At 45.4% G+C, this 23288-nt stretch overlaps 1 protein-coding gene across 1 annotated transcript in view; it reads left to right on the forward strand.

The window, feature by feature from the left end:
• The window catches only part of ZNRF3 (zinc and ring finger 3), a 606087-nt gene that overhangs the window by 444418 nt on the left and 138381 nt on the right, over nucleotides 1–23288 (forward strand). The window lies entirely within an intron of this gene.

Genomic DNA, 23288 nt, shown 5'->3' on the forward strand with positions numbered 1-23288 from the left:
GATAAAAAACACCATCGCCGACTCACTCAGCAGGGAGCTGCGCTCGTGCCACGAGTGGGAACTACGGCAGGATCTAGTGGATCGCCTCTTCCGACGGTGGGGCACTCCCCAGATCGACCTGTTCGCGACGGCGACGAACTCCAAGTGCCGGAGGTTCGCCAGCAGGTTTCCCCAGGCGAGGAGCATGGGCGATGCTTTCTCGTTCCCCTGGGAGGGCCTGTTCCTCTACGCGTTTCCTCCTTTGCCACTGCTAATCCGGCTCGTCAACCAGCTCAAGAGGTCACGGTGCAGGATGATCCTCGTCGCACCTGCGTGGCCGAGGCAGATATGGTTCCCGGACCTTCTGGATTTGTCAGCGTCCCCGCCAATCAAGCTGCCGGTGGACGCGGATCTGCTCTCCAGGGAAGGAGGCGCCATCCTCCACCAGGACCCGAAATCGCTGAACTTGCAGGCCTGGCTCCTGCAGCGCTAGAGTTTGGAGGATACGACATACCGGCCGACTGCAGAGAGGTTCTTGCAAAGGCCAGGGCGTCCTCGACTCTTAAATGCTACGGACACAAATGGAAGAGGTTCTCTGTCTGGTGCCACGCACAGAAGATTAACCCTCTACGGATTACGGCTCCCCAAGTTCTGCCGTACCTGCTGACGCTGGCCAAAGCTGGACTGGCACACGCGTCCATCAAGATTCATCTGGCTGCGATCTCCCGATACACCAGGACCACGGGACGGACGTCCTTGTGGTCTCATCGTCTGGTGAAAGAGGTCATGAAGGGACTGTTCAGATCGTTCCCGCTGGTGAAGGCTCCGGCCCCGGCGTGGGAGCTCAACGTGGTGCTGACCAAGCTCATGGGACCTCCGTTCGAGCCTCTGCACTCGGCCCCGTTGAAGTTTCTGTCGTGGAAGACAGCGTTTCTTGTGGCCATCACCTCCGCACGACGGGTGGGAGAGATCCAGGCCCTTTCCTGCAAGGCCCCGTACTTGACTTTTCACGACACGAGGGTGGTGCTCAGGACGCACCCCTCCTTCATGCCCAAGGTACCGTCGGACTTCCATCTCAACGAACCCTTGGTGTTGCCTGTATTCTTCCCGTCGCCTTGGTCGCCGGCTGAGAGGACTTTGCACTCGCTGGATGTGGCTAGAGCGCTGAAGTTCTACGTGGACCGCACAAAGTGTTTTCGGAAGACGTCACAACTCTTTGTGAACTTTGGACCTGTCAATCAGGGGAAGGCTCTCTCGAAGGCTTCCATTTCCAGATGGCTCTCCGGCTGTATCATGTACTGTCATCGGTTGGCTGACCGACCGCTGCCCGGCCGTCCGAGAGCCCATTCCACCAGAGCGATCGCAGCTACCACGGCGTTCCTTTCTGGTGTGCCCCTGCTGGACATATGCAGGGCTGCTACGTGGAGGTCGACGCACACCTTCACGAAGTTCTACTGCGTCGATCGAGATTCCAGGGAGGAGTCCAGGGTCGGCCAAGCAGTGCTGCGCAACCTGTTCGCCTGAGGTGAGCCTGGTGAGGAGGTAAGATGCTTAATGTTGAGTTTGATGCAATGCTTAATGTTGAGCCTTTGCCACCTCCCGTGGTTGTGCATGTGTGTACTGCTATGTATTCTTTATTCATGAGCATGTGAATCCATGCCAGACCCCATGCTGGAGAAGGAACAAGTTACTTACCTGTAACTGTTGTTCTCCAGCATGGGTCTGGCATGGATTCACATGCGAACCCTCCCGCCTACCCCTCTGCGGCTCTTCACTTGGTCATACTGCCACTTCACGTGCTTCCAAATCTGAAGATGGCTGCCTGAGGCGGTGCTTAGGTAGAGGGCAGTCATTGGCTGTGGTCAGTATGACGCAGAGACCAGTGATTGGTTGTTACTACGAAAGACAGATCAGAAACGAAACTGATACTGGTTTTTTCTTTACCGAGGATTCCCAGCCTGACGACGGGGAATATTCATGAGCATGTGAATCCATACCAGACCCATGCTGGAGAACAACAGTTACAGGTAAGTAACTTGTTCCTTATCGATTTGCTTGCTCCACATGGAACTCAAATCCTTGGAATGTGCTCCTTGCCCAAGAGCACACGTCTCTAGTCTGCACGGCCACCTTATTTATCCTTGCTCAAGAACACAAGTGTCTATTCTGCACTGCCACCTTATTTAATTCGAATGCAAGAAGACGCATGTTGTAGAACTTTTTTCTATAAAATAGAAATTGAGGTCTGAGAGGTACTGTGCCGAGTTATAGGTCAACCTGCACTGTGATCCTTGCCAACCTCGTGTCATGCAGGAACATGATCACAAATTCAAAATATAATGCGATAATCTCAAGGAAATACCTTTTTAGTTCTATTTGTGTTCAGTTTGAGATGCCTTTTAAAAACAATCCAAGGCTTTAGGAGGATTTTAAAGTTTGACAACGCTACCAGGTGTGCTTAAATTGCCAGTATATTTGGCCAGTGTGGCAACCACTTGTCCATTATTTTTGATTCCAAATTCGAGGTAGGGTGCAGAGGGCTGTGCGTCGGGGGTGTGCATATAGCGGTGTGCCTGATCAGTGGTGGAGTGGGGAATGTGTGCAAAATACTTCAGTGTGTCTCGTTTGATTCTTTTAATGAGCGCAGAGTAGACTACACACGTGTACAGGAGCGCTGTATAGTGTTTTATAAAATAACAACCGCTAATAAATTATTATGAAAACATGTTTTAACAGATAAAATAATTCAGGTGCATAAATTGTCTGACACAATTCTTAATGGAAACATTACAAAGTTTGCATTCAAAGATGCCATACATTTGAAAAATATTGATCTTTGGAAGAACTTAAACTACCATATTTTATGTTTTCTGAATGCCAGATATGTTGGAATCCTTAACTGCTCTACCAGTAACTGCAGCAGCTTTCTTTCATCTTTTTTTGAAGAACCTGGATCTCAATTCACCGACACATAGTTAAACCCCTGGATCACCATGAGATAGTCAACTTTCATTGGCATTCAAAGTGCAGCCTTGATTGGGATGCAGTCCGCAGGCTGTCCAGATGGGCACCTTTTAGATGGGACTGCTGCCTGGTTGTCTGTGGGATTACCATACGGTTCAATTCTCTTGCCAGTGATCTTCATATCCATAAAAACCTACGCAACAAAACCCCTGAAATTCATCAATTGCATTTTGAGCAAGTACACCTTAACTATGCGCCCCCTATTGCGCAGCACATGGCCACAATGACATGTCATCGCCGATGAGATCAATAAATATATAGACATTACAGATAAAATAAATTAATTTTTTTTTAACCTTTTGATACATATTTTGTTTGATTAAACTTCACAATAATATGACATAGCACAATACACTGATACAGAAGTATGATAGGATTACATGTGGAGCATTCATTTATAGTACTTCTAAACTTAAAAATATGTAAACTTGTAGAAATGGTTTGAATTTCATGTGCTAGTAAACAATTACAATACTTAATTGCAGGGAAAGTACCTGATTCTGGTACATTTATATCAGGTATTTCAGACCTAATATAATAAGTACATGTTGCTGTAAAGAACCTTTAGATAGAAGTAGAAAAGTGTTCAATTGCAAGTGTTATGTAAATAGTCAATGTTCATATTTAAATTTACAATTCTCCGTACTGTAATAACATTATGTGAACACCATTCCTATTCTAAATGAAATTTTATAAATATAATCGCATCCAAAAGAAAGTCTGTGTGCATTGTGATGATGTATATCCTAGGAATTCGAAGTTTGGTTAATATGCAAAGAAAATCTGTTACTTCTGCTACATAATTACATTTTTAGAAAAGAAATGGATATGCATAAGTCAATATTTAATTAGACACAGCAATGCTATTGCTAGTATTTTGCTTTTGAAAATAAATTATGAATTTGTTCCAGTAGAACAGATTACCTTCCAAAGTACATCAGTGCTTATCTATTCTTTGTAATAATGTCTGTATGTAATTTAATACCGCACGTTACATTAAAAAAAACATGGGCAGAATACATTGTACTGTGTAATTATGAAATATGTTATGTTAAACAGTTATATTTCAAAATGTAATTAATCAAACCAGAGACATCAGTAATGTCATGCATGTTACTGGTGATGTCATATGCTGCGCATAGTTAATGTGGACCTGCTAAAAATGCGATTGCTCAATTTCAGGGTGTTTTGTTGCGTTCAATCTGATCCCCTGAACTCTTAAAGTTTTTATTTTTTTCACTGCATTTCAAACACTCTGATGCTATTTATTTTTTACTTTCAATCTGATCACCATAACTCTCTCCCAACAAATGTTTTATTCACAAAATCCCCCCTCCACCCCTAGCAATATCAGGCAGGCTACCCAAGAAAGTGAGCACACAAAAGAAGGCACCAACATCTTTGCAGAAATCAGGAAACGCATTTATTACAGACAGGGACATAGGCTTGTTGCCAGCAGAGCACGTTAGACACACTAGACGTGGATGATTGTCCGCACTGGCCAGCGACACAAGGAGGGGCTATTGGTGAGAGGAATACTTGCTAGGCACACCCAGAAGGAGTGTGAGAGCGAGTGAGGGTCACAGCCAAAGAGTGTGGGGCACAGAGGCACAGGAGAGCAGGCTGTGGGAGGAAGAGGCACAAGGGGATGGAAAGGGAGTACGCCAGATTGGGAGAAGTGTACCTGTTTGGATCTCTGTAGCTCCCCTTCCCCCAGCCATGCGTCCAGCACTACAGCCAAAAAGAGACCCAACCCTGGTTCTCTGTCCACTTATAAGGCTGTTGCTCCACCCCTGCAGATCCCGCCTTGGGGGTCAAAGGAGGAAGGGGGCAGGGATTATGACAGGGTGTAGGATGACCCATGCAGGCACAGGTCCCCCCTCCACAGTGGTCACTTCCATCCTCCATAGGGGAGCAGAGTTTCTCAGGAGGTCAAAATATTTCCGGGGCCCACGTGACAGGAAAAAAGGTGAGATTCACAGGGGTTGGGGTTAGGTTGACACTTTCATGTACAGCCCCCTCCTCCACAGCTGTCCCAAGAAGGGGTCGAAGGGGACAGAGACATGACAGGTGGGCAAACATCCTGTGATTGCACAGCTGTCCCAGGAAGGCGGCTGAAGGGACTAGGGAAGAAGCGGACAGCTGGGTACACATGCAGGGACTGGGGAGGGGAAGAGTTCCTTAGGAAGAGGTGATAACATATATCAGAAATAGCATAGGCCTCCACCCACTGAGACTGTTATTTCCAAAATGGCCTTCGGCCGTAGCCTCTGTATACTTTGCACCAATAGGCTTCATTGGGACTCACTAGCCATGACCTTTGGCGCAGAGACCATTACCCTCTGTATAGGATATGCAAGCCCTGCAGGTGTAAAAGTACTTTTTTTCCACTCTCCCTATTCCTGCAGGATTTCACAGATATTCCCTTGATAATGGCAGCCAACTACACATACAATTGCTTTAAACTACCATGCCCATGGGATTTCCCTGGTATTCCCCAGACAATGCTAACAAATCCAAAACTCTTCCCTGTTCTCACAGGCACTCACCAAGTGACCCCTCCTCTTTCCATGGTCCCCCACTCCCTTCATTTCCTTTTTTCATCACTAGCCCTTGCTTGGCCATTACTCCATCACCGTTTGGGTGATGCTTTTTCTTCTCCGAGGTGGACTTGATTGAAATGCAAGTGATGAATTTCAGAAGTTTTGTTGCTAGTGAGTCCCCCACTATTACCGGGAGAAGCCGCAAATGAAAGAACTCAAAACGCAATTTGGGTGTGGAAAAAGGGTGCCATCAAAATTTGGAATGAAAACGCCCATGACCTTATAGACTCTAATGTACTGGACATCAGAAGGACTCAACAGTCTTCTGGTTATGTAGTCACTCCTAGGGGCAACACTGACTGTTTTGAATGACAGCGCTTAGATGGTCTGGCTGTAGGCGCTATATATATATAAATGGCACTTAATGCCTACACCAGTGCATGTAGGGATGTGTATCCCATTTGAATTTTTATTACTATTGCTATTATTGTTGTGAATATGTCAGTTTGAATCAATTGCAATTTTAGGATGAGGTTAACTGACAATGTTAGAGCTGTGTTTTGCATTTACTGTAGTATTTGTACTGCTACCATCTCGCATGCATTTGGCTTACAATTGAGCATTTAACCCACACAAACAATATCAAGATATATATCCTATATTGACATTCAGTCCAAAAATGTCTTACATTTGGTCCATATCGTCCAGCCCTAGATTACTGTGAAATTATCAAGGGAATAAGGAGTTCTTTAAACAAGTGTAAACTCTGCAGTGCCTACATCTACTGGGCAGGGGCCAATGGGTGTCTGGTAACAAATTAATGGTGTGACATGGCCAGTGGCTACGATAGGATGCTTGATAGGTATATTTTTTACTGTTGCCACACTTTAGGTGCCAGAAAAATATTTTGGGTACAATAATGAATCTTGGAGATTATATACATGTGTGCTATACACTATTTGCAATATTGTTGTGTGATGTTTGTGCATTGTATTAATGTTCAACATAATTAGCAATTTGTATTGTGATTACATTTTTGTACAACAAAAAAGATATACATTTTATCATGTCAATGATACCATTGTAGCGAGGGTACATTATTTCAGGGCTTTTTCATGCCAGGGTGAGGGAAGAGATTTGTGTTTTTTTTTTTTTTCTTTTTTTTTTTTTTGGGTGAGGGAAGAGATTTGAATGAAGCCTTCTTTTTTATTTATATGGAATTAAATGTGACATGTCCAGGGGCCCAAAAGAAAGGTATTGGTGCAACATTGGTGAAGCTAGTGAGACATCAAAAAACTATGCAACATGTTCGGCCGTGGCCACTGGCCATGGGTGAAGGTGGTGCAGTGGTATCTGCGTAGTTGTCCACCATGCTGCCTGCATAGTCGCACCCACCAACAAGCTCTACTGGCTTCTGCTTCCTGACCCTTCAGCGTCTCTTGCTTCTCTCTGAAGCACTTCTGAAACTTGCAGGCTCTGGACTGCGTTGGCGCCGCCTTCCTCAGACGTTCTCCTTACTGGGGCCTTCCTCTGCTTGTGTCCGTCTCTGCCTTGTCGTCGTCCTCAGTGTTTAAAATGCAATATGAGAATTTGACTATATGCGTATATCTTTTTATGATAGTCTAGTGGTGTCCGCTTTAATTTGGATGTGGACTGTGGGTCTCAGGCGCATGTTATGATTACTATGATTTATGTTGAATGTATGACATTTTAGTACATATAGGTTTTCACTGTTTGAAATGTTTTATTTGTTTGAACCACACCCACATATGTTTGATTTTTATCCATGATTGTAAATGATCAGTTTTAAACTCATGTGACGTTGGCTATGGTGGTTTTATGTTGTGAAACGCATTTCTCTGCCTTTTGTTACACCACAGGTTTGTCTCTCTGGGTGGGTTCACGGCTTATTCCCTTACCCATGCGTACTTGAGACAATACTCTACTAATACAGACAGCTACAGGTTTATGCAGAAGTGTTAATGAGTAACTTTATATATTGCCTAAGTCCCAGAGGAACATTGAGTTTTACAGTTTTGCCCCTGCTCTCCTGGTGAAACAGGGTACCCTGCTGTTGTCCAGAGATTGTCACCCTCTTTAAACATACTCTGCCCAGTTCTTCAGAGATTTTGAATTATAGAGACTTTACTGTTCTGTTATGGAAGTTGTGCTGATTTGCTGTGTTACATAATTCCATATAGGCCATCACATGGATGGCATCAGGGAGTTCCATCACGGGAATGGGAGTCCTTCTCCATCCATTCATCACATGGCCTATATCTGGCAGCGGTACACATTTTGAACCCTTTATTTTATTTCTTCTTTACCCTTTGTCCCGTCTCGCATGTTTTAAAAGATTCTCTCCTACTAGTAAGGGATTTTGGTGAATTGAAGTGGATGGGGTCACTAGATGATATGATATGGTAATGCTTATTTATAGAGAGCTTTTAGACAAAACAAGTGTTTCAAAGCGCTCATTGGAAATGTTTATCTTCAAATAATGTTGAATGGGGACCCCAAGTGATAATGTTAGGTAAGACATTAAGACAAAACGTTTGTAGGTGGTGTTTGGTTATTTTTCCACCCATTGATGGACCATAGCCATGCCAATCCCAATGGCCATTCCCACCCAGTTTCTGCCCCTCTCTGACCAAAACACCTCCTCATGAGAACTCTTTGATCTTGCTTTAATCAAGCGCTGCCATCAAACGTTGCAATTGAAGTGGCTGCCAGTGTCTTCTAAAAGCAGTCTTCTGAGAGTTAATGACTTAATTGGAGTTGTGAACTTGCTACTGGTATAATAAAAATGTTTTAACCCGGCCTGCCTTCAGCCACTCGATTTATAAGCGCTGTATGTGTCTTTCACTGAATTCCAGTTAAAAACCAGCATTTGCAAAGCAACAGTTTTGCTTTTGAGAGTATTAGGCATTTGTCAAGCACTGCTATTAGATGCTCAGGTACTTGCAACATTTTGCAGCTGCTACCATCAATATCTAGTTAATATCACAGTGCCTGGAAAGCGCCTTTCCCATTCCTACACAAAAGCCCAAGTTGTTGTCATAGCCAATGCTTGTTTTCTTTACCAAACATTTCACTCTGCACCATCTGATGTTTGTGGGACTTTGAAAGCTATTGGATTATTCATCTCTGCTTAGTATATTCACTTAGTACAATAAAATCTATTAAAACCTGCTTTTAAAAGCTGGCGTGCACATGCCAACCTGCCGTCGTCCCCTGAGCCTCCTCTGCTTCCCCCACCCCCCCAACCGCAGCATTAGTGATGATCCTCCTTCACTCGAAGCCCTCATAGTAACTTGGAAATGCCTCTAGATATTCAATAGGCCACTCTTGCCACCTGCACTCCTGGGCCCATTCTCCAAGCACCAAGCATCCAGAAATCAAAGAAGGCCCTATTGAACTTATGGACCTATGATGCTGTTATGCTTGCTCTCAATGCTCCAGATAAGATTTTGAGGTGGGAGTATTGAGAGTAAATGTAATTTCAAGGGAGTAAAAATGAGTTTTCTCCTTCACAAGGTTAAAACATACGTGACATCCAGCAGACATATGCAAAAAGTTAAAAATGTATGGAAATTATCATGTGGTCCACGTCATGACAGAATAGCAAGTTTCTCTCACAATTAACAGATAAGCACAGTATGCAGTAGCACAAGCACCCTCTTGCAAATGGAACCAAGGAGAACTAATGCTGTGAGCTTCCCCTGCATGCAAAGAATAGCTACAAACAGCAGCATAAGATTCTTAACACTTCACTTAGAACTGATCCGCTTGAGTAAGAGCGATTCAAGCCTCCCCGCACACAAACAGAAAAGGCAAATCAGGACAACGGCAATGCAAACTCATGTAGAAAAGGTGGGGTGAATCTGCGTAAGGCAAAGCAAGGGTAGAAGATGCCCACACAACAGATAAGGAAAGGGTCTCTGCAGTATATACTCCCATCACATAGAACAGGTGCAACCTATTATTCAGGAGCCCACACTACCTTTAATAGAAAGGGTATGACATGGGCCTCAGTAGATGATATTTTTCTCACATGGAGGAGGAACGTCCTGGGTCCCAACCGTAGAAGATTAGCACCGATGACTCATCAGTCACAGCAGTAGAAGTTTCACTTGCATAGAGATGGAACTGCATGGGGTGGAGCTGTGCAAGCTCTAGCGGAGGTATGTTATCTTAAGTATAACACTGACACAATGGGTACAATTTGTAAAAATCATTATTGAAGTTTCTGGGGTTGAAAAAACTCCTACTTGGCCCTATAACTAAGATGGGAGTAGTCTTGTTAAACAAAACGGTCTTAGTGGAGTCAGTCTAATCAAAATGTCCTATGCTAGCAAAACCTAATGTCTGCCCCATCTCTTGTACAAAAATTATATAAAGGCGAAATGTATGTAACGGAAAAATCAATGTTCAAAAGAATAAATGTGGCTGAATCAGCTCCCCTCCCCACGCTCGACCACACAGAGTAAGGCAGTACCTCTAGGCAGGATGACAGACTCGGGTTTTCAAAACAGTAAACTGTTCCAAAACGGGCTTGAGCCCCTCCTGGCCTTTCGCATTAAAGTTTCTTTCCAGGCTTCCAAATAATGTTCCAACAAAAGGTTCACATGGTTCCCCCTCTGTCAGGCTCAGACCTTCAGAATAAAGTTTAATGAAACTTGTAAGGGGCTCCCTTCCCAAGCTTATTACACTTAGTGTCTCATTCAGTCGGGCTCAGACCGCTTTTGGATGTCTAAAACATTAGAATGTGAGTGGCTTTCTTTACGGACCACTTTGACTCAAAGTTCAAGATTCAACTTTCACTCTCTTCTTCTCTAGGAGTTAATTTTGCATACATCCCTTTTGCAGTTCATTCACTTTATCATTGCAAACAATTCACCATCCACTGAGAATTTCGAATGGGCTACTTCGTTTCACCGGACCACTTAGTTACTCAGTATCACCGATTTCACAGCTGTCCTTGCTTCAAAGTTCATTAACAGGTCTGCCTTTCTCAGTGTCTCATCCACAAGCGTGCAGCCTTCACTTGCAATATAATGTTGCTGCTCCCAACTTTCTTTAACACACACCAGTCTCTCGGCTCGATTGCCAACTCACCAGCTTTGTATTTCTTTCTTGGTTTTTACGATTTCCAATTCACGAGTCAAGGTTAGTACCACAGGCTTGACCTTGCCTCTGTAACTCTGCTGTTCACTTGTGAGGGCAGTTGACATCCTTGAAACACAATGCAGCCTTTGGATGTGGGATCTGAGCTTATCCACGTGTCTTTCACAACCTGGTGCAAGCAATGGCCTCCAGTAGGGAACCCTTGGGTTTTTCGTTCCGTTGCTCTCGTCCCTTGGTCCGTCGCTCTGCTCCAGTAGGTTTGCCTTTGCCCAGGAAGTTCTGCTCCTACTCGTGTTCCGCCTTGCTCAGAGTGTGTATCTAGGTTCTGCCTTTTACTCATGTGAGGAGAGCTAATGTGTATCGGGTGTATGCACTTAAGTCAAGTGCCTGACCGATTAGCGGGACATTTCCAGTACGATGTAGGAGTGTTTGTTGCTACTGTCACACTTCTTCAGCCCAGTGTTTGTGTAAAAAGGGCGTGGGGGGAGTTGGGACCTTGGAGAATCCTAGAAAATAGGATGGGTTAGATGAACAAAAGGGGGGAATACTTCCCGAAGACCCCATTTGATCCTCCTGCATTGGTCCACCCCTAGGGTCTGGATCCAAAGGTGATGGCCGTGCCCTGGCCACCCGAGATCCCCGGGGACTAATGGGTGAGACGCCCTCTGGTTTCGCACAAAGCCCCCTACCCCTCTCACTGAACAGGTACATGAAGGACCCCAAATGCAAGCTAGACTTGCATAGAACAGGAACATCATCGGTCTCAGCTGTCCAAATTCCCATCACAAACAACTTGCCCACAAGGGGCTAAGCAATCCAGGCTTCCCCCACATAAAATAGAAGTAGCTTACTAGCAGTGGGAGCACCACCCACATAGAACAGGAACAGTTAATTGCCTCTGCAGTGCAAGCCCCTCACAGATGAAACCAATCTAGCATTGGTAGCGACTAGTTTAAATGTTTAACTCGGTTTACAGAAAGTTGGAAGTTAATGACATTTGTGGAAAACCTTCTCCCATACATTAATATGTATGAACACACCACACTGGTAGGATATCTCAGCGGTTTGAGCGCTTGCTGCTGTGATTAGGGATCTGCAGGTCGCAGGTTCGTATCTTGGCACGACCAACGCATCCTTTCATCCTTCTGAGGTCGATAAAGAAGTATCAACTTCGATTGGGTGATAATTGTTTTTAAATATGTTCCATGTATAGCACTTGGCAAAAGCTCTATGTAAATAACACACAATTGCCGTCATCATTGATCAATGCATATAGCACAGGAACAACAAAAAATACTTTACTGCAATGCAAGCTTACACAAAAACGCATCATTTGTTTGTCAAAAGGATACTTCCCAATTCCATTTTCCATCTTATTATTGCTATGATCCTAAAATGCTACAAAAATATGCATGCATTATGAAATGCACTATTTGCATGAGCATATAGACACACAAAACACAGCAGAAGTAAACCATTCACTGTGTGCTGTCTCTGACGAGCTCTGTGCTCTGCAGCTCAGAGTAAAATGTCTGAACTACTCCTTCAAGGCCTGCAATTTCAGCCATGCAGGTAGGAATCAAAAGATGTGTTCTGGTTTCTTCTTTCAAGTCACTTGCCCTTTACGTTGAACTATCAACTGGTGCATAAATGGTACACATAGAAACATAAAAGGTGTCACATTTACAAGATTTTAATGCGTAAAAAGGCCCAGTATGTTGCTTATCTGGAGGCATGCTTGCTGTTATTTGCCCCCTCTTCATGCACGTATAAGATCTGGGCGCCCAACAACTGCAAGCCTTTTGCTCCCCACTTTCCCTTTTCCCCTTGGGGCACCATGAAGGCAAGCTCTGTTGTCTGGGCAACTTACAAATTCACAGTGCATGAACGCTTCCACCAGATCAGTCATGTCCACATTAATCTCTGTGCACACTTCATTTGCACACCGTCCTGCCTGCGTGTCTGTCCACTGCACATGCGTATCCTGATTCTCTAAACAAATGAAACCCAATCTCCTGCACCGGTTCCTTATCTCCATGTTAACCTTCTGCCTTGCTTTGCAAATCGGCATTTTCTTAACTCTACAGAATCTTCTCTCTGGAATGGATCACACCTCCAGTACCTCCTGCCACCTGGGAGTAGTTTTGTTAATTCTTTGTCTCCTTAATCCATGCAAGCCCCATCCCTTGTACCAAGTAGTTTCCCCTTCATCTGAAAACCTTAATCCCCTTCTACTCTCCCTTCCAGACCATGTTGCGTCACACTGTCCAAAGGTTTGCCCCACTTGCTTCTTGTGTGAGCCCTTCTCTGCAAGCACATCTGCCCATTTATCCATGGTATGGCCGCAGATCAGCTTCTTCACTCCCTTACAGAAAAAAGAAAACCAATACGTATCCAAAAATCTCATCATTTACGTGAATCCCTTTTTCCTTTTACTTATGTCCTGATTTTATCCTTGGTATCGATCAAACACCCACACAGTCTACTTTCCAGATATATCCAACTGGACCCATAAGTAGCGGCGGGTGTCCTGTCAATTGGTCGACTGCAATTTGGTCGACTGCAATTTGGTCGACTGCAATTTGGTCGACTGCAATTTGGTCGACTGCAATTTGGTCGACTGCAATTTGGTCGACTGCAATTTGGTCGACTGCAATTTGGTCGACTGCAATTTGGTCGACTGCAATTTGGTCGAATGCCAAATGGTCGAATTTTTTTTTTTTTATTTATATATGTGTTTTGTGGGTTTTCGTGTGGGGAAAAAAAGAAAAAAGAAAAAAAGGGGGTTGGGGGGGGGGACCCCCCCAAAAAAAAACAAAAAATGGGTAAAAAAAAAAAAAAAAAAATTCGACCATTTGGCATTCGACCAAATGGTGTCGACCAAATGGTGTCGACCAAATTGTCTGTCGACCAAATGTTTTCGACCATTTGACTGGTAACCGTAGCGGCGCCCATCCAAAATGATTGCGTGCCAGATTCCTTGCCTGCAAAGCACAAGAGCTACACACACTTCTGCAACGCCGCCAGCACCTGGCCACTCTTAAGTGATTCCCTGCCATCATGAAGGCTAAAAAGATGCCAGCTCTCATCTCTTATTCACAAATAGTCCATTACTGTCCTCATGCACCAACCATGTACAATTATCACTAATGTCACTGTTAGGCATCTCTTTACAATCCTGTTATATGGCATTTGTATAGCGCTTACTGCCATTAGTGTGGCCTCGAAGTGCTGTGGGGATGATCGCCCTTTGGAGGACTGTAGTCCGAGATGTGATATATGAAGGAAGTATTCTAAAATGTGTGTGCATTTTTAGCCAGCACGAAGTTGGGTAGGGAGTGGCTAGGTCCGTAATAGCAGCCCATAGATATTAAATGAAGGCATGGGTGCCGTGACAGAGTGTCCGAATAGTAGAAGAGTCAAGAAGACTATGCGAACAACTGGACTGAATTTTACTGTGAGACTCTGCTGTATTTGTTTGGAGGTGGTGCTGTTTGTTTCAGTGGGTGAAGTCGAGCAGTGTTTATTGCAGATGTATGGAGGTGGGTGGGCTGTGCCCTGGGCGGGATGCAGCTATGTTCCGATGTGATGGAGTGCTATATGTTCCAGCAAGCAAGGCTGACTCCTAGTTGGATGTGGTTTTTCTGAGCTTATCATAAGGCATGTCTTTAATGCATTCCGTGCTGGCTTAGGTCCCACCTTAGGGACTCATCAGGCACCCCTGCATTCGAGTCAGGGGTAGGGGTACTAGTACACCAAGGAGATGTAAGTCTGTGAGGATGCTGAAAGGAAAATCCAGGTTTTGAGAGCCTTCCTGAAGGCAAGGTGATCCTCTAAGGGGTGGATGGTAAAAGGGATCGAGTTCCAGATGGTGGGTGCTTGGACTGCGAAAGAGAAGCCCCCTCTTCTGGTTGATTATGCCACAGGTATGAAATAGCGGAGTGTCATGAGTCAACTTCCGGGGAACCAGTGGTCATGGGATGATTATCAATTTCTATACCATCAATCAACCCCACAGCTCTAGTACACCAGAAAGGATCTGACCAGATTATAATACAAGTGAATTATAAGGCCTCCTTGTCCAATTTTGGTAATGTGGACGGAACGGCAGACTTATCTCTGTAAGGTCGTGGATGGTTGGTTAGTTGAAATGCAGCGACAATATAATTATTACCCAATGATTGTCCAGTCAAGGTTGTATAAAAATATCTACTTTATTATTACTACAACAGACAGTTCTAGCACACTACAAAATCCAACCCACCCTGTAAAGGAACACAAAGGACAGACAGTTTCATGAAGGAAAGGGATGCACTCTGGATACTGACAGGAGGGTAGTTGGTAAAGTAGTCAATCTTACTGTTCAAGGTTACTCTGTTCCAGAACCAATGGAGCAAAGGGTCGTAACTGTCTCTTGGGGGCCGAACCACAATGCACCTGGTGCTGATGTTCTTCGTGCTCACCAGCATTGAGGCGGTTCCAGGGCGCTTTGCAGCCCTTGACACGGAGTTGGTGGCGGGAGACAGCAGCGGGTACCAGGCAGCAGGCAGTTGGGCAAGTGAGGCTGGATGGACGGCTACAGGCCATCCGGCGTGGCGGCTCGGGCCGAGAATTGTTATCTCTGTGCTGGTTGGCGGATCTGTAATGCTGGTCGAGGCAGCTCGGACGGCTCTTGTGACTGCGGCATGACAACAGTCAGCGGTGCAGCAGGATGCTGTTCGAGGACTGGACTGTCTCGATGGACGCTGGATGGGGTTGTCACATTCCTGCTGAATATGATGGGACGTGCCTGTAGGCTGTGTCTTCCCAGTTTACATGTGACTATGTGTTTTCGCGGGAAGCAGAGGGACTGGGTGCAGAAGAACAGATAGGGAAAGATGTCGCAGAGAATGTGTAGGTAGCAGCTTTTTGAAATGGAATTGATATGATGTGAGAAGGTGAGGTCGGTGTTCATAATGCATCTGAGGTTTTTTACTGTGTTGGAGGTGGGTGGGCATGGACAGAGTAGCAACAGGGAGGGTTGGGGGAGTTCTTCAACCACAAATTCCCCCCCCTCCAATTTCCCCCACTTGCAATCTCCCCATATCTCTTCCCCAACCAATTTTATAAATCATAAAGGGCCAGAAAAACTGTGAAAAAGAAACTCTAAACAAACCATTCTCCAGCTGTGAGAAACAAGTATGGCTTAATAGGAAGAGCATGTTCATCAGCAAAGCAAATGTCATTGTTCCACTTTCCAACATTCCAATCCTGGCCCAGCCTTCCAGCATTCTCTGTACACTTCATCCCCGGATGCTCGTGCTCCCAAAACTGCTTCCCCTAAAATACCACACTCGTCAACTTGGCTCAAATTGTGGCCCGGGTGAGGACTTTTGTCATTTAAACCCAGTAGAAACCCTAGCCCATCATCCCTTGCAATATTCTTCTGTGGAGCCCCCTCATTCTCCAACCCTCAAATTACTTCCAAGTGTGCCAGTACATCCTTCTTATGGAGTCTATCACAATATAAACATAACTAAGGAAAAGGGGTGGTGGTCTTGGTCTAGAAAAAAGGCTCCCTTCTTCTAGATGACAGCCCAAAGTGAACCTCTGGGTGATGTAAATGAAATGGTCTCAAAGGATTCAAATCAAGTCTCAAAGGTTCCTTGGATTGGGGTTCCAGCAAGGCACATTAAATTAGTCTTATATCTTCACAATGTAAGGGGGATGGCTTCCTCCCCCTGACCTCTATCAGGTGTCTCTTTGGTTTTCCCGATGCCAGAGCAAGTGTCTTTCTTCTCCTGGCCTTTGTTAGGCTCTTCACAATGCCAAGAGAATGACTCCCTTCTCTTGGCTTCTTTCACAATGTTCAACACCACCAGGGGGTAGGTCTCCCTTCCCCTGGCATTTCGCACAATGATCAGTGTTCACCATGTTCACAGCCCACCAGGTTCACTAACCTGCCAGGTACTGTGACAATGACTTTGGAGGCAGTTTGTTATCGAATGTGGGTCCCAGATCTGGCTTGGCTCTTCTCGTTTCTCGATTTATACCCGGTTCACTAGCCTGCCAGGTAGTCTTCCTTCCGTGTTCCAGGCCCCTTTGGTATTGGTTTCTTCCTTTTTGGTCCCAGACCTGTGTTTTCCCTCCTTTGGAACTAGGCAGCCCTGGTGTATTGTCCTCCAAGGTACTGACATGAAGTTGACTCTGGATGCAAGTTTTCAGTGGGTGTGGGTCCCAGGCCCATGTTAATTGGTTTCACTGCCTTCTGGGGGCCCCTACAAGCGTTCTGTCGTTCCCGCCTTTTTCTGTGCACTTGCCAGTGCATCTCGGTTGTCTGCATGGTTCCGCTCTCTGCTTTAGCCTCTTCCGATCTTTCCAGGGACTACGGTAGCTCCGCAGCAGTTCCCGGCTGTTATGCTGAGCGGCCCAGGCAGTTCCCTGGCTCCAGCCTTCTCGCCCAGTTGTTTGCTCCGTCCTTAACACGGTGGACCTTTCGGGTACGCTTCTGCAGACTGGTATCTTGCCAGTCCTCTGCTGCTGCTTCCTCCTTTGTACGGATTTGAATCTCCAGTTTCCTCCAGGCAAGGTCTCTCTCTGTTTGAATTTCCCTCTTCTATTTTAGTGTACCTTGGCCAGTAGGAATGCGGAAGTGGGAGGCAGGCCAAAATGGGGGAGGCCGTGTGGGAGACACCAGTCAGAGCCACAGTTATGGACCAGGGAGTCAACGGACCCGGTGAGGATGCATTGTGTATGCAGATGGACTGGGTCCCCCCCACCGCTCCCTCCTCTGGGAATGGCAGGCAGCTACACTGAAAAGTGGGAACACAATGAAGTCAACAGAGTCTTGGTAGAAACCAGGAACAGATTGATTACAGGAAGAGGAGTAAACTTGTTGCCAGCAGGATAGAGTAGGCACACTGGACACAGGTGATTGCCAGGGGAGTTGAAATTATAGCATTCAGGACAGTTTGGGCCCTACTAGGAGATAATCCCTGAACTGGGAAATGGAGGAGGTTCCCAGAACGGGTGCAAGAGGTCAGGAGCTAGCTTGGTGACTTGCAAGCGGCAGGATAATTACAGGGTGTGGGTCAAGTGACTTTCCAGAGCCCACCCACCCCTGTGGTGGACACAAGTGGCAATCATTTTGCAGGGCTCAGTAAAGAGGACAAAGTGGGGATGGATATTACAGGGTAGGACAAGTGCTTAAAGGGTCAGGCCAGATTGTTGGCTCTGGAATTCTGGTAGATGGTCAAGGAACAGGTTTAACTGGTTTTGGTGTTTTTTTCCCAGGGCTGGAGGAATTCCACAAACCACCCCCTCTTCCATGTACCACAGGTGCTGGGGACAGAGTGGACTAAACCCAATGGCGGCAATATCCGGTGTGCCAGAAACAAAATACACACACCAGGGAACATGCACGCACTTGACAGAAATAAACAGTTCAGCGAATATACAGCCATTTGCAGTGCAAGGTGGAAAATATGTATGAAACATTTCACACAATACATTGGTAAAAGGGTTGAAATTATGAGATCATGAGCAGGAGCTAAAACAAGCTCATTGCTATCTTGTATCATCTAGTTGACCGGAGCTATCCCTCGAGAACCAGGAGCTACTACATAGCTTTAAAGTGAGATGCAAACCTTTCACTTTTTGTCGTAGATAATTCTGCTTCACATGTCTTCTCTGTCTAATTGTTATTAATATTCATTCCCAGGTACAGAAACCATAATGTCACATTGATATGTTTTTGTGGCACCAATTTGCCTCCTGTGTCAAAAATAGCTCCTGCTAGCGGTTGGTGACAAGCTAACCAGGCTCTTCTAAACTGGGAGCAGGAGCTACATTTAAATTGCTCCCAGCAATTTCGAACCCTGGCTGTAGTTTTGTATTGGTTCGGTTCAGTTATAACGGGTATCAAGTACTTCAAATTGTGACGTCTACCTTTTCTGTGTGCTCCAGTGTTCCACAGCGATACATTTCATCATCCATTTTGTTCATTCTTTGTATGAAGCCATTGAGATCTGGTTTCCAGTTTTGTCATCTCCAGCCATCAGTTTGCAGATGCCTCTATTGTGTCTGCCTGTATCAAGAGAAGAGGCCAATCGCCTGGGGCGCCGCTTGTCTGCTTTAAAAGACTGGATGACTACAGCTTCTCTTAAATTCAAAAAAGCCAAAACAGATTTGTATTTTTTTATTTAGCCCGATAAATGTAGCAAACAAATTCAATCTTATGGTCTTTCCTTACAATTGTAAGTTGCATTCCAAAATGAAATCCTTCAGCAAAGTCACTTGGCATTAGTTTAGACCGTTGGCTGTGTTTTTACCGCCAGCGTTTTACATGTCTGCACTTTAAACGTATTTTCGGCACTGCCATTTTCGTGGACTTTCTTTAAAAAAAACAAATGTGTTGTGTTGTGACTGGAGATGGAGCATGGGGTGTTTGAGGGGAATCCCCCCCGCCTTTAAGAAAAGGTAAAAAATAAAAATCAACTAACGCCCGAGGTAAAATCTGCATGTTGAGAGCGCAGACGTGCAAAATACAGTTTCCTAGAAGGCCGGATCAAAGGCCCTGTCTGTCCCTGTCCGTACCGGGACATACCCCGGGCCACGATCGGTAGCTCTAAAAACTATATTTCTTCTGCTTATTGCTACAGAAGTCATTGACTATAGAAGCCTACCTTTCAAAAGACCGCTGCCGACTTCCCTAGTACTGGCACTGCTCCCCTGACACTTGTTATCCATTAATCTAGATAAGCTATCCCTCGGACGCAGCAAGAGCAGCGGATCAGCTGTATTACTTGAACATGTCTCTCCTATTGTGACTTTCGCCTATGTTGCTATTGCCGTTCCACCACTGCATAATGGTTCCTGTGGTACTTTGCTCCAACTCGAGCTCTCATCTATACCATGCTAATATTCAACTGTTACACTTTTACTCTCCTGAATTTGCCCCATATGTTCATTCTGCATGCTAGACCTTACGCCTATGTCATTTTATTCTTGCTCGGGCTGCCTTTAAGACTGCACTGCAATGCCCCACGACCAGTTCACCTACAGCATGTGCTCCATTTGATCCCAACCCACTCGTAATGCTCACTCCACAGCTTGCAATTGCACCGTGTCTCATACCTTTGGCTGCCAGTATGAACGTGGCTCTCTTTCAATTACTGCGGCCAACTCTTCATGCAGTCTGTTTTCAGTTTTTGCTTCCCTCCCGTATTCAGTGTGCTTTGAACGATGTTGGTCCGTCTTAAACCCAGCCTGCCTTAAATCATTCATGCTAATTTCGAATTTACCTCAGCCAGCTGTAAACTACTATCACCAATTTGATTATTGCTGTTCGCTTTGGTTGCTCTGACTGATCATGCTCACAACCTTCGCTGCCCCAGTGAGTGCACTGTGCAACTCTACCTCCAGCCTTTATTCCTATCCTCCTCTCCCATTCTCCTTACTCACCCCGGCACTATCTGCTTCCCCTTTCTTCTCCATCATTGCCTTTTTTTCACAATATGTTCTGATGTAGCCGCCTTGCAAAATGAGGCCAGCTTCCCCTTTCATGTACCTGGATTGGACTATATGTAACTGCATGGTCTGATGTAGCCGCCTTGCAAAATGAGGCCAGCTTTCCCTTTTCATGTACCTGGATTGGACTATATGTAACTGCACGGTCTGATGTAGCCGCCTTGTAACGTGAGGCTAGACTTTTCCAAAATGTGTACTTTGATATGACTGTACCTTGTGATCTCTGTAACCACTTTCTTAAGCTAAAGCGCCCAGATGCCTCAACCGAACCCTGAGGCATCTGGGCGCTTTAGCTATAAAAATGTCAAAATAAAATAAATACTGCCGGTGAAAACACGTGGATCCGTTTAGACACCAAGTTAACCATGAGACTTCATGTTTCTAAGATGGTTCAGTCCGTTCATTATCTGCCTACGTAGAATTAAAAAAAAATGTCATGCATCTTAGTCTTCATTATTTCTTTGGTGCAGTCTTTGGTTTTGTCTCGTGTACATGATGGGAACGGTATGCTGATGGGGAGGGGGGGTGGGGTACCCAAAACCATTCCGAGACCATTAAAAGCAGCTTGTCATTCAACAGCCCAATCTATTCTTGCAGCCAAGAAATTGTATGTCTTTAAAAATGAATTTTCTGCACTTGCTTTCGCTGGAAGCCCACATGTTTTTCAAGTTAGGACGCATCATATTCCAGGCATTACATGTGTACGCCTCCTCCGTATTTTGTTTCTATACTTCATCGTTTAGCAGACACTCTGTCTCCTGATCAAAATTATGCTGGCGATGCCGAGAGTGAAAGAAATATTTTTGTCATGCTCCCGATATTGCTTTGGAATGGCCTTCCTCTGCTCCATCCTAGACTATATTTAGAAAACGGAAAATCTAGCCTTTTCCTAAAAAAAAAAAAAAAAAAACACTATCGCAAATTGCTCCCTCCTCAATACCTGCGATTCCTTTCATCTCTGTTAATCACGAAGTCTCGCCGATAGTAAGGTTTATAGATTGCTAGTTTCTTTTTTTGGTTACTGCTTAGTATTTTTACGCTTTTGCATAGTGCAACGTTAAACCTATCTGTGATGAGGTGTGTGCTTTATAAATGCCCCAACTAAAAATAAAAATGAAATGGGCAAAGTTCGCTCCGAACCCGACAGCCTCGTTCCTAAACTTTTGCTGCCACTGTCGCTACACTCCCCAATAAAACGGGCGCCCCCACACAGGTAAAATGCATTTTAATTCCGTTCCCGTCTGGACCCCTAACAGAGGCTGCTTCCCAGTGCTTTGCCTTCCTTTACTGGGCCCGTGCACAGGATGCCGAAGTTGCCAAACCTTCCCACGTGACTCGTGTGGGGGCCCTCGCCATGCTGCTGCCCGCCGGTGTCCCGCTGGAGGTTACCGCAAGGGCTTCCACATCTCCAATGAACCTCACCCTGTGTCCCCCCGACCCCCCCCCCACCCCCCGCACCTCCGTGACATGGTGGAACTAGGTGCTTTGGTGACGGAAGTGTGCTGTAACGGCAGGAAATGCAGGGAAGGTGTGAGGAGGAAAAAGTGACCAGCGCCACCGCTGAGACAATACCGTGCTTGTTACAGCTTGCCGTCTCTTGGCCGTGTTCAGCCCTGGCTGGTATGCACCAGCGTTTTGAGGTGAAATGGCTGCTGGCAGGCTTTTGATCTGTCGACTAGATGCTCCGAAACTTCCCCCAGAAAGTACAACACGTGCTCGGAGAAATGCAGTGTTAAATCCTTGTTGATTGCTTAGCAACTGTCGGTGTAGTTAACTGATGTGTACCGTGCTTTGTGAGGGTGTCATGATTTAATCGTAGTGATCAGTAACATACACTCAGAACTGATCAGGCAAGGGGTCCTGGCAAACAGCATTAAAACATGTTTGCTTCTAATTTATTTTTTATTTTTATTTTTACAGATCCTTCCTCTTGACATTATGGTATGGGGTCCCACTTCTGTCCTTTCCCAGCCCCCTAACACCCCCCCATGAATCTTTCTCCTCTACCTGATTGCTTGCTTTTTGAGCAATTCTCATGGATTACAACATTGAGTTGTAATCCTGGTTATTAAGCTTTTTTTGTGCTGTTTTTAAAAATAATCCTGTATCCTTGGAAGTGGTCGCTACAATTGGTCTTGCAGAATCAAGCGATTAGTGTAAGTTGTGCAAAGGGTTACCAAAAACAGTGATGGGAGGGAAGTGTGTGCATTGTCACGAGCTGCCACAATGTCTTTATTCCAATTGTTCATTAGCAAGTGATGGCCAGACCTAGAAAATTATGTGATGAGAACACATCAGAAGGGGGGGGGGTGGAGACAGACAATCTCCCTCCCACTAACTTCACATGCCCACTGCCATGACCCACTGTCTCCATACGTAACTGAACCATGCACGGTCATGCAGAACTCTCCATTCACACTATGCCGCACACATCATAAATCAGCTCACCCACACTACTCTCCTCACTGACCCACAATGGACAATGATCCTCTGTTCGAACGTACTCAGGTCAATTGAGTTACTGTTGTCAAAGAGTGAGGCGGCACGAAGTACACCTAGACCATGATCTCCCTGCCTAACAGATAAGCATGTGGTTTGCAGGGGTTGGGGGGTGGAATACGATCTCGGCATGGGTACTTCCATTATGAGCTCTTGTCTACATATCTGTACATTAACCATCCATGTCAGTCTTGCTGTTGGCCTCCATTGCTCCACACTAATAGGGGCTCCCAGCAGCACCCCGTGCTTGCACACTGCATCATCCTTGTACAGACTATCTCGGACAGGAACGTTGACATTCCCTTCTACCCTGGGTAATACCTTTAAACTGTAATGCCTGGGGCCCACATGCCTTCAGTGTCGTTTTAAAATAGTGTCCTCGACTTGCTTGCATTCTTTGCCAACTCAGTCAGCAGTATATCTTTACCCTACCGTGGGAGACAATCCAGACACCCGACTTTCAGAAATGATGGGTTGCAACAGAAGATTTGGAAATGCAGGCCACCTTGGAAAGAATTCCATGTCACTGTATACATTCACATTAGGCTGATCTTTCCTGGGGATTACACTCAATCTAATCCTATCCGGAACCTTGACCAAGCAGAACAC

The sequence above is a fragment of the Ambystoma mexicanum genome, chromosome 10 (genome assembly GCF_040938575.1).
Source record: "Ambystoma mexicanum isolate Mex_15411 chromosome 10, UKY_AmexF1_1, whole genome shotgun sequence".
Taxonomy (NCBI): Eukaryota; Metazoa; Chordata; class Amphibia; order Caudata; family Ambystomatidae; genus Ambystoma; species Ambystoma mexicanum.